This window comes from Hypanus sabinus, chromosome 12 (assembly GCF_030144855.1).
Source record: "Hypanus sabinus isolate sHypSab1 chromosome 12, sHypSab1.hap1, whole genome shotgun sequence".
Lineage (NCBI taxonomy): Eukaryota > Metazoa > Chordata > Chondrichthyes > Myliobatiformes > Dasyatidae > Hypanus > Hypanus sabinus.
In genome coordinates, this window is record NC_082717.1 from 90,913,712 (window position 1) to 90,930,933 (window position 17,222).

General features: G+C 45.4%; 1 long non-coding RNA gene across 1 annotated transcript; it reads right to left on the minus strand.

Moving 5' to 3' along the window:
• Positions 1-8,681: 8,681 nt before the first annotated feature.
• LOC132402526 (uncharacterized) lies at positions 8,682-16,551 on the minus strand. Its single transcript, XR_009514941.1, has 3 exons — positions 16,456-16,551; positions 14,216-14,398; positions 8,682-11,735 (listed from the first exon to the last, which is right to left on the minus strand). It is a non-coding gene; the product is annotated as an uncharacterized LOC132402526 (long non-coding RNA).
• Positions 16,552-17,222: the final 671 nt, after the last annotated feature.

Sequence of the window (17,222 nt, forward strand, 5' to 3'; positions counted from 1 at the left end):
GCTTCTCTCCAAGTTCCACAACCTGTCAACCTTCGTCTAGGGTGAAAGAAGCCATTGCAAATGTGTTATTAAAAGAGGATTTTATGTAACACTTTCCTCTCGTCGTCCTGCTGCACTGCTGCCCTCTCTGTCAGGCAGTCCGCGGGCTGGCTGAGTAAAATTCAATTAGCACTTCAAAGACGGTCTTCTTCACAAAACAAGTTCCAGGTGTTGGAAATGCACTCGAACAGCATCAAAAGCACTCTGCTCAGCTGAGGTCATTTCCTGCCGCTTTCCATCTGCTCAGCCTGTTTCTAGCGCTCCCTTGCCGCCTTTGGGTCGCAATGAGCCAGCAAGGACTCGTGATTGGCCAGTGCCAGTTCAGTGGTAACCAATCAGGAAGCCAGGCTGGCACACTCCAGCTCTGATTAGCCGCTTGTCCCTTTCAGACCTGGAGACCGCGTAGCCCTGGGTTTGGTGGTGCCACGGCGTGGCGCTCCTGGAGGTTGTTGGTCATGTGGAGGGGCGTTTGCTGCTGATACTGGCACTGTCTTCCGAGTGAGAATTTAAAGTGTAATGCATGTTAGTTGTGTAATAAGATGTGTTAGAGTCAAAGAGTCATAGAAAAGCACAGGCCTTTCTGCCCATCTAGTTCATGTTGAACCATTTAAACTGCCTAATCCCATTGACCTGCACCCAGACTATAGACCTCCATGTACTCATCCAAACTTTGCTTAAATGGTGAAATCGAACTTGTGTGCACCACTTGGTCTAGCAGCTCACTCCACACTCGCATAACCCTCTGAGTGAAGGTTTCCCCTCATGTTCCCAATAAACTTTTCACCCTTCACCCTTAACCCATGACCTCTACTTGTGGCCACACCAACCCTCAGTGGAAAAAGCCTGCTTGCATTTACCCTATCTAAACCCCTCATAATTTTATATACTTCTATCAAATCTCCCCTCAGTCTTCTACATTCCAAGGAATAAAATCCTAACCTATTCGATCTTTCCTTATAACTCAAGTCCTTCAGTTCCACCAACATCCTTGTAAATTTATTCTGTATTCTTTCAATCTTATTTACATCTTTCCTGTAGGTTTGTAACCAAACCTGCACACAATATTCCAAATTAGGCCTCACCAACATCTCATACAACTTCAACATAACATCCCATCTCCTGTACTCAACACATTGATTTACGAAGGCCAATGTGCCAAAAGCTTTCTTTATAACCCTATCTACCTGTGACTCCACTTTCAATGAATTCTAGACCTGTATTCTCAGATCCCTTGTTCTATGATATCCCTTGCCCTACCACTCACTGCAAATGACCTACCCTGGTTGGTCCTGCCAAAGTGCAAAACCTCACACTCATCTGCATTAATTTCCATTTGCCATTTTTCCAGCTGGTCCAGATCCCACCGCAAGCTCTGCTAGTCTTCCTCATTGTCCGCTACACCCCCAATCTTGATGTCATCCACAAATTTACTGAGAAGTAAATAAGTGAATAAATAACACTAAGAACATGAGTTGTCAAGTCCCCGAAAGTGAGTCCATAGGTGGTGTTCAAAGTTGAGGTGAGTGAAGTTATCCATGCTTCTTCCCCTCCACCATCAGATTTCAAAGTTCAAAGTAAATTTATTACCAAAGTACAAGTGGCCCCCATTTTCTGAACATTCGCTTTATAACACCTCACTTTTTCTAAAGACCTACAATAGTTACCAGTACATACAACATATGTCAACATATACAACCTTGAGATTTGTTTACTTGTGGAAATAGTCAATGTCCAATAACCATAAAAAAATTAATGCAAGACCACACCAACAGGCAGACAGCCTATGTGTAAGTACAAAAAGACAGATAAAAAAGAAACAAGAATACATAAATAATCAATAAATATCGAGAACATGGAATGAAAGTGCTTGAAAGTGAGTCCATAGGTTGTGGGAACAGTGAATTGACGGGGTGTGTGCAGTTACCCCCTCTGGTTCAAGAGGCTGATGGTTGAGGGATAATAACTATTCCTGGTGGCATGGGACCTAAGGCTCCTGTATCTTCATCCTGTCGGCAGCAAGGAGGAATGGTGGAGGTTCTTGATGGAGCTCACTGCTTTCTTGTAGCAGTGCTCTCTGTAGATTAGCTCAATGGTGGGGACGGCTTTACCTGTGACGGACTGAGCTGTATCCATATTTTTTGTAGACGTTTCCGTACAAGGGCATTGTTATTTCCATTCTAGGCTGTAATGCAACCAGTCAAGATACTCTCCACTGTGCATCCACTGAAGTTTGTCAAAGTCTTAGATGACATGCCGAATCTGTGCAAACTCCCAAGAAAGTGGAGGCCTTTGGACACCACATGAATGAAAGAAAACAAAGATGCCTCTGCAATAAAGCTTTTGAAGAGCAGAATAATACAAAGCAGTTTAAAAACTGGATGAGTGAAAGCTCTTTACCCAAGATTTGTGTCCCATGGTAATTACAGTCAAAAAAAGTCAGCTTATTTATTCACCACAAATTCTTCTTTTCGTTCCTTTAAAATAATGTTTGAATCTAAAGAAGGAGATTCAAATATTTTCAAGGATTCTGCCACAGGAACACTTCGTTAATGTACATTACTGGATAGGCATACTCTTGTCCCATATCCACAGTAATACTGATGACCATTACAGTCTTTATTTCCTTTCGACTCTATCCATTATTACTTCCTAATGTGTAACACAGCAAAGAGAAGTGAATGAGAATTTCCTTTCCTCAGCAGTCCCTTACATATCTTGTACACAACCTGAATACACAACGTTAACTTTTTTCCAATCAAGAAAAATTTTCCAGAACTTGAAGAGCAATCAAGTAGGACGGTCCAAATAATTTTACCATTTGCTTGACCTTTTAATGGCACCAATTCTTCATGAAGTATTTCTTCTTTGCAGAAATAAACAGAAGTATAATTCTGAGATGTCAATTATATGGTGCTATGCAAAAACACAAGTAACTGCAATTAACTGTTGTCAGCTTTCTTCTCCAATTTCTCCCAACCTTTTTGTTGCGGAAATGAAATCGCTGGACAAGAGAACTGTTAGAATCAAAGCAGCTTCTTTATTCGACAAAACAAGGTACAGCAGGCATCATACAGAGATGCTTTCAGAGGAAAGGTCTGCTGGCCCAATGTGGGGCTCAATATTTTATGTGCCAAACATCAAAGGACAATTCTATTTTTACAATGTACGGACAATGCTTTCTTTGAAACTACATACAACCTCACACCTCCTGATTCACACCCACACCACAGACCTCCAGATGAATTTTAATCAACATTGTCTGGTCTGGGATTCACAGCTTTTAGGAACCCATTGTTCAGAGCTGCACTCCAAATTAAATCCACAATACATATTCGGGTAGCCAAAGTCAATTGTTAAGTGGATATCCTAAACCCAAAAATCACTCTAGTACTTTTCATCATAGTTGCATCGGACGGCTGCGCCCTTCCATCTGTGTTAGGACTTTACTGAAAGCAGCATGCATGATTTTCACAGCAGCCAAAACATTTCTTCAACAGTCTGTCAGCAAATGTCTTTCTGCGTCATGATAAAAATCCATGCAATCTTGAAAGATAGCTCTGTCAAATTCTCCACAATGAACCTCCTCTGTATTTTGCTGGCTTAGTGAAGCATCAAACTGTTCAATTTTACATCGCCCAAGGATACTTCCAAATGGGTAACATTCACTGAAATACAAGCTGATACCCCTAAAAGTTTGCTGACAAATTAATGAAATCGGATTCATACACGTTTCTCATTTCCACTTTCCTTTAAACTTCCAAGTCATCATTTGTCCCTTCTAAAAGGGATTAGCAGACTAGACAGCATCTGTGCAAATAAAAACAGATTTAACATTTCAGGTCAAAAACAGAAAATGCTGGAAAAACTACGTCAGTCAGTCAGACAGCATCTTTGGAAAGAGAAACGGTCAACATAGACCCACAACATTTTTTGGTTTATTTCAGGTTTATTTTAGGCTATAACCTGCTTTACCATGGCCATACTGCCTCCAACCTCCTTCTCAAACAACTCAATGGGAACAAAATACAATAGTAGTGCATATGCAGTTGGAAATGTCATGGCGGTTGCAACATCTAGTGATCATAATGCCATTAATTTTAGAGTGAGTACAGCCTGATCCATGGGTTGAGATTCTAAATTGGAGAAAGGTCAATTTTGATGGTGTCAGAGTGATCTGGCAATTGTGGATTGGGGCAGGCTGTTTTCTGCCTAAGGTGTACTTGGTAGGTGGGAGGCCTTGAAAAGTTAAATTCTGAGAGTACAAAGCTTGTATGTGCCAGTCAGAATAAAAGCTAGTTATTTATTTTTTTATTAGTAGCATTTTTGTATTTTTGCCCTTTGCACATTGATTGTTTATCGTGTGTGTTTGTCACTCTGTGTGTGCGTGTGTGTGTGCGTGTGCATGTGCGTGTGCATGTGCGTGTGTACGTGTGCATGTGTGTGTGTGTGTGTACGTGTGCATGTGTGTGTGCGTGCGTGTGTGTGTGTGTGTGTACGTGTGCATGTGTGTGTGTGCGTGCGTGTGTGAGTGTGCGTGTGCATGTGTGAGTGTGTGTGTGTCACTTGTTACATACACCTGCATTCTCCAGATACCTTATGAGGTAATCGTAGCCTTCAGCCAGGAGCAGATGTCATCAGGTGGTTCCCAACCTTCATAGAGTGTTTCGACCCTTAACCACGACACACTCCAGTTGGTGGGCCGGCAGTGGTGGCCAAATCACTGCCCATCTGCTCCTGGCTTCCAGCTTCCCTCCTCTCGCCTACTCCAACTCCCACAAGAGGCTCGCTCTGCCTCTTCCTCCGCCCTACCAGCTGCTTGTTTTTTGCTCCTTTCGTCCAGGCCCAGAGCTGACAACAACCACCATGCTGATTTGGCTGGGAAACATCTGCAGCCGATCTCGATCTCCACAGGGAGCAACCAGGCCTTCCCTCACTTGTCTTTGCACTCCTGCACTAAGGGCTGGTATTCAAGGCCTTTCTCTCGTGGGCCTCTTCCCATCCCTCCTCCCACGGCACTGTCAACTCAACCAGAATTATTTTCCGGTCTTCAGTTGACCATTGGGTGGAGGGTTGTGTGCACCACCTCGGGGAACTGCAGCCTCCTTCCCACATCGACCCTCATCTCCCAGGACCTGGCCATTAGCAGCAGATTTGGCTTTGGTTGTTTGGTTACGAAAGGCCTGGCTCCCTGTTTGATGAAGGTGATGGCCTTCCTCAAATCTGTGCCAGCCGTCCTCTTCTTGCATCTCTCTCGCTCCAGTGTGTCAGCAAGAGCCAGCAGCACCTTATCATGGTGCCACCTGTACAGTCCTTGAATTAGAGCTGTTTTACACCCAGACAGTATATGAGCCAGTGTCCCGTTTTGACCACAGAGCTTACACTTCTGTCCTCTCTCATCCCCCATGTGTACAGATGTAATGGCGAAGGAAAGGTGTCATACACCAATCGCAAGAGGAAGGAAATACGGAAGGGCTCCGGTCTCCATAACTCTGCCCATGAGATCTTGAGCTTGGGCAGATCCCATTTTGTCTGGGCACCCTGGGACACTTGTTCCACTGCCTTTGGCATCCGCTTCTCTTCCTCACGAACCCGTGCTACTGCCTGTACCATGTCTCACCTGTTCCTTATGCCTGCGTTTCCCCACTGCTGGAAGTGAACTGTGCCGAGGCCTTGCCGCCCGACGCGGGGGTTGCCGATGATACCTCGAAGCTTCAGAGAACACACTGCCTGCTCTACTGCTGTGTTGGCTGCCCACTTGTGCCCAGATCTGGTTGTAAAGCCTTCTTGCTTTTCCAGGTCTGCATTTAGCCACCTTGAATTCCTCCACAGCAGATGACGACAGGGTCAGATCGAATATAGAGGCCCACTGAAGAGAGGCTTGGGGGAACACCTAACCATCTCTACAGCTGCTTGTTGGTTTTCCTCTCGATGCCCTCTACAGCGGTCATGGGGAACTCCTAAAGTGTGAAGAGCCAGAGAAGCCTGGGCAGGCGGCCATATTGGTACAGCCAGGTCTTGAATTTACCGGGAAGTCCGGATTTGTCGATCTTTCTTCAGCCATTCGTCTGTCTGCTTCACAGCATTGGTGACATTGGCCCCATCTGTCAGTGACACATTAAACCACTTCCCCAAGCATTTTATCAGGTTATCTTCGATGGAGGGGATGACTTCACCCTGAGCTTGGAGGCTAAACTTGCTAGTTACTTTGCCCTTTCTGATCACCATACACCTGGACTTCTTGGCCTTGAAGGACATCCTTACCCAAGTGGCTACATTGTCCAGGGTTTCCAATACCCGTCTTGCTTGGACATGTGACACAGTTGTTATAGGGATGTCATCCATGAACCCTCGTAGAGCCAGCTGGGCAATGCTCAACTCCAGCGTCGGGCCACGTGTTACGTTTTCTGCTGCTGGTATTAGGAGCTTCGTTCCCATAATAAATAGGGTGGGGGAGATGGTGCACCCTGTTGGAATCCCCTTCTGGAGGTCCTGCCAACTAGTTGGGAAATGAGCTGATGTAAATCTGAGTTTGAATCCTCCTAGGTAGCTGGTGACCATGTCTCGAATAGCCACTGGGATGTAGTAGTGGTCAAGCCCTTCTAGGATGAGGTCACGTGGAATAGACCCGTAGGTGTTCGCGAGGTCTAACCAGACAACTGTTAGGTCACCTTTTTCCTGCTTGGCCTCATGGATCAAATAGCTAATCACTGAGGTGTGTCCCAAATGCCCCGAAATGCCTGGAATGCCGGCTTTCTGGATAGACGTGTTGATACAACGGTTTTGCGTCATGTAAGAAGTCAGCCTTCTTATAAGCACAGTAAAGAAAATCTTACATTCCACATCCAGGAGGGAAATTATCCTAAACTGGGCAATTGTGGAAGGATCCTCTTCCTTTGGAATAAAGCATCCCGCTGCCAGTTTCCAACTTGGTGGAATAGTACCTTTGGCCCAGATCTTTCTCATGACCTTCCACAGCCTCCGAAGTTTTAGGCATTTCTTATTCACCTTATAAGAAATGCCGCTTGGGCCTGGGGCAGCTTATGCTTTAGCTTTCTGGATGATGTCCTGGATTTCCTGTTATGTAGGCTCCTTCACATTCAGCTCAATTGATGGTTTTTCTGGTCTACGTACAGCCCGATTGGTTCCTAGTCCCTGCCCCCTCCGTGGGTCAGTGTGTGCCTCCTACAGGAACTCCTCTACCTCTGGCTTCGAGCTGGATAGTATACCAGACCTTTGTTGGTTGAGAAGAGCCCTGGTGAAGCTGAGTGGATCTCTCACAAACTGCAATCGCCTTTTCTCTTTCTTCTTTCTTTGCTGTTGAAGATGTTCCCCCCTCCGGAGTTTACACAGCTGTTCCCATGTTGGTTAAGTCCTTGATACCTTCTTTTTCATCTTGTGAGCTGGCTTTAAACCTTCTGTTGAGCATCTTTTATTCGCCTCTCAAGCGACGAACCTCCCTTTCCCTCCTATTTGGTTGCCGCGGTAACTCGGGCTGACTTCTCCGCTCCACTGGTCCAAATCGTGCCTTAGCTAGATTGTACGCTATGGCTGTGAGTGAATTGATCTTTCTGTGTACTGGGCCTGCTAAGGCAACTTCCAGGATGCCGTCTAGATCAACATCAAGCTGCATCCAGGCAACGTTGTCTGATGATCTAGGCCATTTGATCCTGTCTTTCCTTGATGAATGGATTGGGGTAGCCGAGGGGCAACTCACTTGGTCTGTTGTATGGTGCGGAGAGATCTTCAGCTCTGTGGGGTGCTTCCTGCCTGACATTCTCCTTTGTCTCACTGGATACTAAGTCCATGCACTGCACTTGGGTCACCATTGATGCACATCTAGACCAGCTCTGGTGCATTTTGAGCCCTCTGATGTTTTTGCAGACTTTGCCGCAATGACACCTTACCGTGAATTCCTCTCCGGTCAGTGGAGTTTGCTTTAGCTTCCTCATAGTCGTGTTTCCTGTCCTGGCCATTGCTGGTATGACCATCCCGTTGAGTCTCTCATCCCCCCCCCCCCCCCGGGAGACTCTGGGGGTATTGCTCTTCATGTTCAATTGTAGCTTGAGTGGTGCCCTTTTGCGAGTGCTGCCCATGAAGTTGCTAGCCTTGTGAGCCCATGCCAGCCTTTCCTGGAGGTCAGCTGTCTCTCCGGCGTCACCGACCTTCCTCGGTTGCCATCCTGTCTTTCCTGTAAGCCACTGGTAAAAACCAGATATTACTTGTTACATAACCTGTTAGGGTGCATTCTCCAGATACCTTATGAGGTATGAGTGAGTTCACTTTCAACTTTGAATATTTTCATAATCTCTTGCTTTTCTGTCCGAGCACATTTCAAATACAGCTTTCACGGTGTGAAATTACATCAGTAAGGTGCAGCGAGCACTGGATGAATTTAGTGTTTAGCGCGAGTACCACACGGAGAACTCGTTTGCAGCAAGGTGGCTCCCACTGGAAAAATGCTGTGGGAACTCCCGAACTCCCACTTGTGGAGAATTGTTAGTTTTCATCCATTGTTCAACATCAGGGAAAGGCTAGCACTTTTTTCCAGCAAAATAAACTTTATTCATGATTTTAAAAATGATTTACAAGAATAAACCATACAATACATTTCATTTTTTTACACTAACAGTCAATGCTCCCTGTACTGTTCCATTACATTCATACACATCGCTGCCAGTCAGTTCACCCCCACCCAGGGTGGTAGACAAATACAATAATTGAGGGTCTTTCTCCTCCAACCCGGCCCCTCCCTCTCCAGCAGGAGGGTCATCCTACACTGTGGTCTTTCTCCACTTAGCCCTTGCAGTGGCTCTGTTCCATCTGGAGCTTGAGGAGACTTGGTCTGGTAAATTTCTGCAGATGTACCATGGAGAGCCTTCTAACTAGTCGCATCACCATCGGGTGTGCAGGAGCCACTGCACAGGACTGGGAAAATACTGCAGGAAGTTGTAAACTCAGCCAGCTTCATCATGCACACGAGCCTCCCCTGCGTCCAGGACACCTTCAAAAGGCGAATTCTGAAGAAGGCATCATCCATCATTAAGGACCCCCATCACCCAGGAAGGACACTACAGCACAGTACAGGCCCTTCAGCCCTCCATGTTATGCCCACCCATATAATCCTTTAAAAAAAAGTACTAAACCCACACTACCCCATAACCCTCCATTTTTCTTTCATCCATGTGCCTGTCCAAGAGGCTCTTAAATACCCCTAATGTTTTAGCCTCCACCACCATCCCTGACAAGTCATTCCAGGCACTTACAACCCTCTGTGTAAAAAATTACCCCTGAAGTCTCCCCTAAACTTCCCTCCTTAATTTTGTACATATGCCCTCTGGTGTTTGCTATTGGTGCCCTGGGAAACAGGTACTGACTATCCACCCTAATATCCTCTCATAATCTTGTAGACCTCTATCCAGTCCCCTTTCATTCTTCTACGCTCCAAAGAGCTCTGCTAACCTTGCTTCATATGACTTGTTCTCCAAACCAGGCAACATCCTGGTAAATCTCCTCTGCATCCTCTCCATAGCTTCCAGGTCCTTCCTATAATGAGGTGACCAGAATTGAACACAATACTCTAAGTGTGGTCTCACCAGAGATTTGTAGAGTTCAACATGACCCCTCTACTCTTGAGCTCAATCCCCCTGTTAATGAAGCCTAGCATCCCATAGGCCTTCTTAACTACCCTATCAACCTGTGCAGCGACCTTGAGGGATGTATGGATTTGAACCCCCAAGATCCCTTTGTTCATCCACACTCATAAGTAACTGACCATTAATCCTGTACTCAGTCTTCTGGTTTGTCCTTCCAAAATGCATCACCTCACACTTGTCCAGATTGAACTCCATCTGTCATTTTTCTGCCCAACTCTGCAGCCTGTCTATATCCTCTTGTAACCTTTGACAACCTACAGCTCCGTCCACAACTCCTCCAATCTTCGTGTCATCTGCAAACTTACTCACCCATCCTTCCACCTCAACATCTAGGTCATTTATAAAAATCACAAATAGCAGGGGTCCCAGGACAGATCCCTGCGGTACTCCACTCGTCACCGACCTCCAGGCAGAGTATTTTCCTTCCACAACTACCCTCTGCTTTCTTCCTTTAAGCCAATCTTTTATCCAAACAGCCAAGGTTCCACTTATCCCATGCCTCATGACTTTCTGGAAGAGTCTCTCATGAGGGACCTTGTCAAATGCTTTGCTAAAGTCCATGTAGACCACATCAATTACCCTCTTCTCTTTGCTACCATCAAGGAGGAGGGTCAGGAGCCTGAAGACACACTCTCAATGTTTCAGGAACAGCTTCTTCCCCTTTGCCATCAGATTTCTGAATGGACATTGAATCCATGGACACTAACTCAGTATTTTTTCCTTCTCTTTTTGCACTGCTTATTTAATTTAATATATATATAATTCTTATTGTAATTTACATTTTTTATTATTATGTACTGCAATGTACTGCTGTTGTAAAACAACAATTGTTATGGCCTGTGCCAGTGATATTCAACCTGATTCTGATTCTGAAATTCAAGGCAGACTGAAGGATGTCTTTAACTGAGCTGATGACCTGCCAGCAACACTTACATTCATTCCCGTACGTGTGCCTGGGAACGGTCGGGAGACCAGAGAGCTCTCTGTCCCATGGCTGCTCATGATGTACCTTGGTGCAGGTCCCTGCATCTTCCTCCACGCGCTCTCTGCAAACCCTCAGTCCGCCAAGAGGTGAGCTACTGCCTCTGCCTGCGGGTTGCCCACGGTGGGCGTGATGCTCCGGGCGTATGCAGGAAGGATCTGACTGGGCTGGCATTCATCGTCCATCCCTTTATTACTCTTTGTAAGGTGACACAAACTGAAGTGTATTCTTGAACCTTCAGTCTTACAGGGGAAAAAATATCTACTTTGCTACCAAGGAGGGACAATGAGGAGTGGCCATATATTTCCAAGACAAGATGATGGGTGATTTGGAGGAAAGCCTGCAGAGGGTAACGTTGCCCTTGCATCTGCTGACACTTTGCTAGTGAGACACCTTCTTCTGACACCACAGGGGGGGGGGGGGCACCTGGGGAAGCAGTGTATCAGATGGACAGCTGAAAACATGGCATTGTTGGTTTTAGTGCCAAATTAATAATGTGACAAACCCACAATCTTTAATTTCCCACTGCTGTTGGCGTCTGAAATCTCAGTGAAAGAGGGGGGTTAAAATAATCTTACCACTCAGATGAGCTGGAGGGGGTGGCGGTGGGGGGGGGGGTATTTCTAGTGTTTCAGCCAAGGTTTGTGCTGAGTTGGATAACTTTAGAAGAGGTGGCAATTGGAGTTCACTTTGAGTTAGTGAAGGGGGCATCATGGCAGGGCCATTACAGAGGGCTGTCAATGGGTTAATACTCAAGAAGCCCAAGCTGTTAATCTAGAAAATGTGATATCAAATGTGGGGCACCACGGTGGTGTAGCAGTTAGCTCCACGCGGTGACAGCTTGGAGTTTGGATGTCGGAGTTCAGAGTTCAGTTCCAGTGCCATCTGTCTGTCCTTTCTCCCCATGGGTTTCCTCTAGGTGCTCCAGTTTCCTTCCAGAGTCCAAAGTCGCACAGTTTAGTAGGTTTATTGGTCATTGTAGATTGTCCTGTGATCAGGCCAGGGTTAAATAGCTCGTTTGCTAGATGGTACGGCTCATTGGATCGGAATGCGCCAACTCTCTAAATAATAAATCATAAAAAAATAAATAATCGGCAAATTTTCATTTTTAAATAACCAGGACTGTTGCAGTCACAATCCTTAGACAACATGCCAGACTTTTAAAGGTTGCAATGGCCAAAACAAAAGTCTCAAACAAGAGAGAATCTGCAGATGCTGTTAAGTCCTACCAAAGGGTTGAAAGGTGGACTGTACTCCTTTCCATAGATGTTACCTGGCCTGCTGAGTTCCTCCAGTGTTTCCTGTGTGTTGTATCAGGTTTAGTCTCCAGTTTTCCAGAATGTGGCCATTTGGCTGAGAAGTTAAGGCTGGTGTTTGTGGTCCTTCATGGAGCAGATACTCCACGGCATAATGGTGTTGGTTAAGCTCAGAATGCTAATTGAAGTGGAGGGGACGCTGGCTAATTGCAAAGTTGTGCTAGGTTCCTATGCTCTGGCTAACTGCGTAGCTCTGCCTTGTGCTTTTTAGTGAAGTGCCTGCAGGATACCAAGGTTATCCCTGACCTGCTTCGGAGTTTTCAAGAGCCACATTTGACTACCTCTGCTTGACACTGTTGGCTGATCTAATCTTCCGCCATTTTGGCACATTGAAAACTGAATGAGAAATTCCGCAGAGACCCCGGACAGCCTACTAGAGTCAGATCTCATGTACAGTTTTATCATCTACAAACTTCTGACGTGAATGGAATGCAGACAGCTGTTATCCATACAGCTTGACTAATCTGTTGGAGTTTTTTGAGGGTGTAACAAGGATGTTAGACAAGGGTAAGCCAGTAGATGTTGTGTACCTAGATTTTCAGAAGGCATTCGATAAGGTGCCACATAGGAGATTGGTGAGTAAAATCAGAGCTCATGGCATTGGGGGCAGGGTTTCAACATGGATAGAAAACTGGTTGGCAAATAGAAAGCAAAGGGTAGCAGTGAATGGGTGTTTCTCGGACTGGCTGGAGGTGACTAGTGGGGTACCACAGGGCTCTGTATTGGGTCATCAGCTCTTTACGATTTATGTAAACGATTTAGATGAGGGCATTGAAAACTATATCAGCAAGTTTGCTGACGATACTAAACTGGGTGGCAGTGTGACATGCGAAGAGGACGTTAGGAGAATACAGGGAGACTTGGATAGGCTGGGTGAGTGGGCAGATACTTGGCAGATGTCATTCAATGTGAATAAATGTGAAGTTATCCACTTTGGAAGCAGGAACAAGAGGGCAGAGTATTGTCTGAACGGTGTAGAGTTAGGTAAGGGAGAAATGCAAAGAGACCTAGGAGTCCTAGTTCATCAGTCAATGAAGGTGAATGAGCAAGTGCAACAGGCAGTGAAGAGGGCAAATGGAATGTTGGCCTTTATTACAAGGGGAATTGAGTACAAGAGCAAGGATGTCCTTTTGCATTTGTACAGGGCCCTGGTGAGACCACACCTGGAATATTGTGTACAGTTTTGGTCTCCAGGTTTAAGGAAGGACATTCTGGCAATTGAGGAAGTGCAGCGTAGATTCACTAGGTTGATTCCTGGCATGGCAGGGCTGTCTTACACAGAGAGATTGGAGAGATTGGGCTTGTACACACTGGAGTTGAGGAGATTGAGAGGGGATCTGATTGAAACATTTAAGATAATTAAAGGATTTGATAGGATTGAGGCAGGAAATATGTTCCAGATGTTGGGAGAGTCCAGAACCAGAGGGCATGGATTGAGAATAAGAGGTCAGTTATTTAAAACAGAGTTGAGGAAAAACTTCTTCTCCCAGAGAGTTGTGGAGGTGTGGAATGCACTTCCTCGGAAGACGGTAGAGGCCAATTCTCTGGATGCTTTCAAGAAGGAGCTAGATAGATATCTGATGGATAGGGGAATCAAGGGATATGGGGACAAGGCAGGGACTGGGTATTGATAGTGAATGATCAGCCATGAACTCAGAATGGCGGTGCAGACTCGAGGGGCCGAATGGTCTACTTCTGCACCTATTGTCTATTGTCTATACCACTGCTCCAATGGTGGAATATGAAAGGTGGTTGCTCCAGTATTTGGGGAGCTGATTTCAACCCGATAAAAGAAACAGTTACTCAAAACCTTCCAATGTTAGCTTCCAGAGGAAACCTTTGACCCCATGGGCTCTCTCCAGGTGACTGGTTTCCTCCCACATTCCAAAGACTTATGAGTCAGTAGGTTAATTGGTCACATGGATGCAACTGGGCGGGGCAGGCTCCTTGGGCCAGGAGGGCCAGTTACCTTGATGTGTCTCCCAATTAAAACAAATAAAATCTTTACTGTAATCTGACCTTAATTCTAATATGCATGTGTTCTGGGCATTTTTAAAGAGATGCCCAGCTAAAGAGTTGTATTTACCATTGTAATGTTAATATGCACTAATTATCTGTCCAACAAGGGAAGGCAGTACATGACCCTTATGTCCCAATAGAGTTCAAGAACAGCTATTACCCCTTAAACATCTAACTTCTGAACCAGCGTGAATAACTTCACTCACCTCAACACTGAACTGACTCCACAACCTGTGGACCCACTTCAAGGACTGATGTTCTCGATATTATTTATTATTATTTTTTATTTGCACAGTCTATTTTCTTTTGCACACTGGTTGCTTGTCAGTCTTTCGTTGAGTTTGGCTTTTCATCAATTCTACTCTATTTCTTTGTTCTACTGTGAATGCCTGCAAGAAAATGACATACACGTACTTTGATAATAAATTTACTTCTAACTCATGAATTTTGAACAATAAGGAGCATCTCTGCTGGTACAACATCCCCATAGTCCAGCAAAGGTCTGAAGCCATCAGTAACGTTTACTCTCCCGTAAGTCACACTAAGGAGTAAAGTTAGAAGCAAGTCAAGGGAACCCAGGCCAGTCCTCACAGAGGGAGTAGAAGTGGAGAGTCTGGGCAATTTCAAGTTCCCGGGTGTCAAGAACTCTGCAGATCTAACCTGGACCCAACATATCGATGCGGCTACAGAGAAGCACAACACCGGCTATATTTCATTCAGAGTTTGAGGAGATTTGGTTTGTCACCAAAGACACACACAGCTTTCTACAGAGGTACTATGGAGAGCATTCTACCCAGCAGCATCACTGCCTGGCGTTTGGGGATGGTGGGTGCTGCTGCACAGGGTCAAACTAAGCTGCAGAGAGCTGTGAGCTCAGTCATCTCCATCATGGGCACCAGCCTCCGTGGTATCCAGGACATCTTCGAGGAGCGATGCCTCAAAAAGGCGGCATCCATGATTAAGAACCCTGGCCCTCTCCTCGTTGCTACCATCAGGGAGGAGGTACAGTAGCCTGAAGGCACAGACTCAGCGATTCAGGAACAACTTCTTCCCCTCTGTTATCAACTTCTGAATGGACATTGAACCCATGAACGTAAACTCATTACTTTTTTTATTTCTATTTTTGCATTAATTATTTTATATATATACTTACTGTAATTCATATTTTTCCTTTTATTATGTATTGCATTGTACTGCTGCCGAAAAGATGACAAATTTCATGACGCATACCAGTGATATAGTGATATTAAAACTGATTCTGAGTTTGTTCAAAAATCATCAGTAATCAGGTAAGTCTGACTCCACAGCTGTGCAGTTGAACTATTGATCTTAAATCCTGGAGTCAATCAGAATGCAGAACGATCTTTACTGAAACACATCATGAAAGCTTGGTCTGTTCACTTCAGTTTAGTCAAATAGGTTCCTGGTTGCTTGTAGAAACACACAAAATGCCAGAGGAACTCAACAAGTCATGTATGGAGGGAAATGGACAATTGGGTTAAGACAGGAAAGAGGGGGAGATAGCCAGTGCAAAAGGGGAGGGGAAGGGGTGAGGAAGGAACTGCTGGGTGATAGGAACCGAGTGAGAATGAAGCTGGGAGGAGATAGGTAAAAGTTACAAAGGGTTGTAGAAGATGGAGTCTGAGAGGAGAAGACAGTGGACCGTGGTATAAAGGGAAGGAGTGGAACTGGAGGGAGGAATGTGTGGATGATGCTCAGATTTAGAGGGCAAGGGAGGGTAAAGAGATGGGTTGGGGGGCTGTAGGATGGGTAAAAAAGGGACAGAGAAGAGAAGTTACTGGAAGTTAGATAAATTGATGTTTATGCCATCTGGTTGGAGGACATCAAGGCAGAACATGAGGTACTGTTCCTCTGACCTGTGTCCAGCCATTGTCAGACCAATCGGTGGGGGAGTGGGAAGAAGAATTATAGGGGGTTGTCTGGTATGACAGGCAGTTCGAAGGTGCTCAAAGATGCCGAGAAGACTACACTGCATGCAGTAAATGACCAGTCTGTCACTAATATGTTCCGCTACTACCTGATGTCAGACATCATGCTGAAGCTGACACACTGTAACCTGCGGCATATCGACTACTGCCTGGAGTTAGACTGAGGGTGACCAACAGAGCTCTGGCACTAATTTCTAATTCTGGTTGCACATTTGCTCTGGAGGGCCATCCCTGATCACATAGGCCGAGCATGGCAATGGGTTCTTGCAGCCTAGCCACAGACCACAGCAGCAACATGAAACTTCTGGCCAGCAGCCGAGGAAGCCTTGCCATACCTTGCCCATCTTCTATTCTGTGTGATATGCCACCACTTCAACTTCATTAAATCCCTTCAAAATGAGTCAACTGTCAGCTCTACTTTAAACACTAGATCCCAAAGAGGAAAAAAGGGAGAATCACAATCATTATGTTTAATAAGAAGCAAAGAGCAAACTTACCCAAGACCAGTATGTGCTTCAGAATTCCTTCAGTCTCAAGGGAGCTGAATTATCAGAGGAGCTTCTCATTGTGCCTGACAATTTGGTTATATTGAGATTATTGAGGAAGTTAATCACATTAAGTACTTTGAGATGTAACTGTGCCAGCAGCTGGACATCTTGCTTCTGTCAGTAAAATGTTTATCCGCTTGGCTAAACAAGTGAAAGGAGAGGATGGCTGGGCCACACTTCATACCATCAGCATTGCGAGCTTTGTGTCCAACCACGTCAGCCACTGGTTCTGTTCCATACACACAAACACAGCTCCTTCACCACCAAACACATTCACCATCCCGGAATCCCTGGTTACTGGGAGGCGGCAGTTTTGTTTACACTATAATCTGTATGCCCTACTACATTTATTTAGTCCTGCTTCTTCTGTTTCATAAGGGTATTATATTTGATGCTTTTGAATTCGGGGCTGTTTTTCCCGACAAAATTAAACGTGCACAAGAAACCAGCCCAACCCCCATCACCTTCAGGTAGATTGTCTCTAGAGTTTTGCTGTTTTCAATCTCCGTTCTGTCTCCAAGGCAACAAGGGATACGTACATGGGTTGCTGTTCCGTGTCTCCAGAATCAGAATTCGTCTTACCCAGATTCCATACTGCGATGGTCGACAATCAGCTTTCCAAGTTAACAAATGTCTCCTGTTAAAATCAAAAATTATTAGAGGCAACCTCACCCTCTGTCCTCAGCCTGACCCCCATGGTCTAACTCATGGTCACC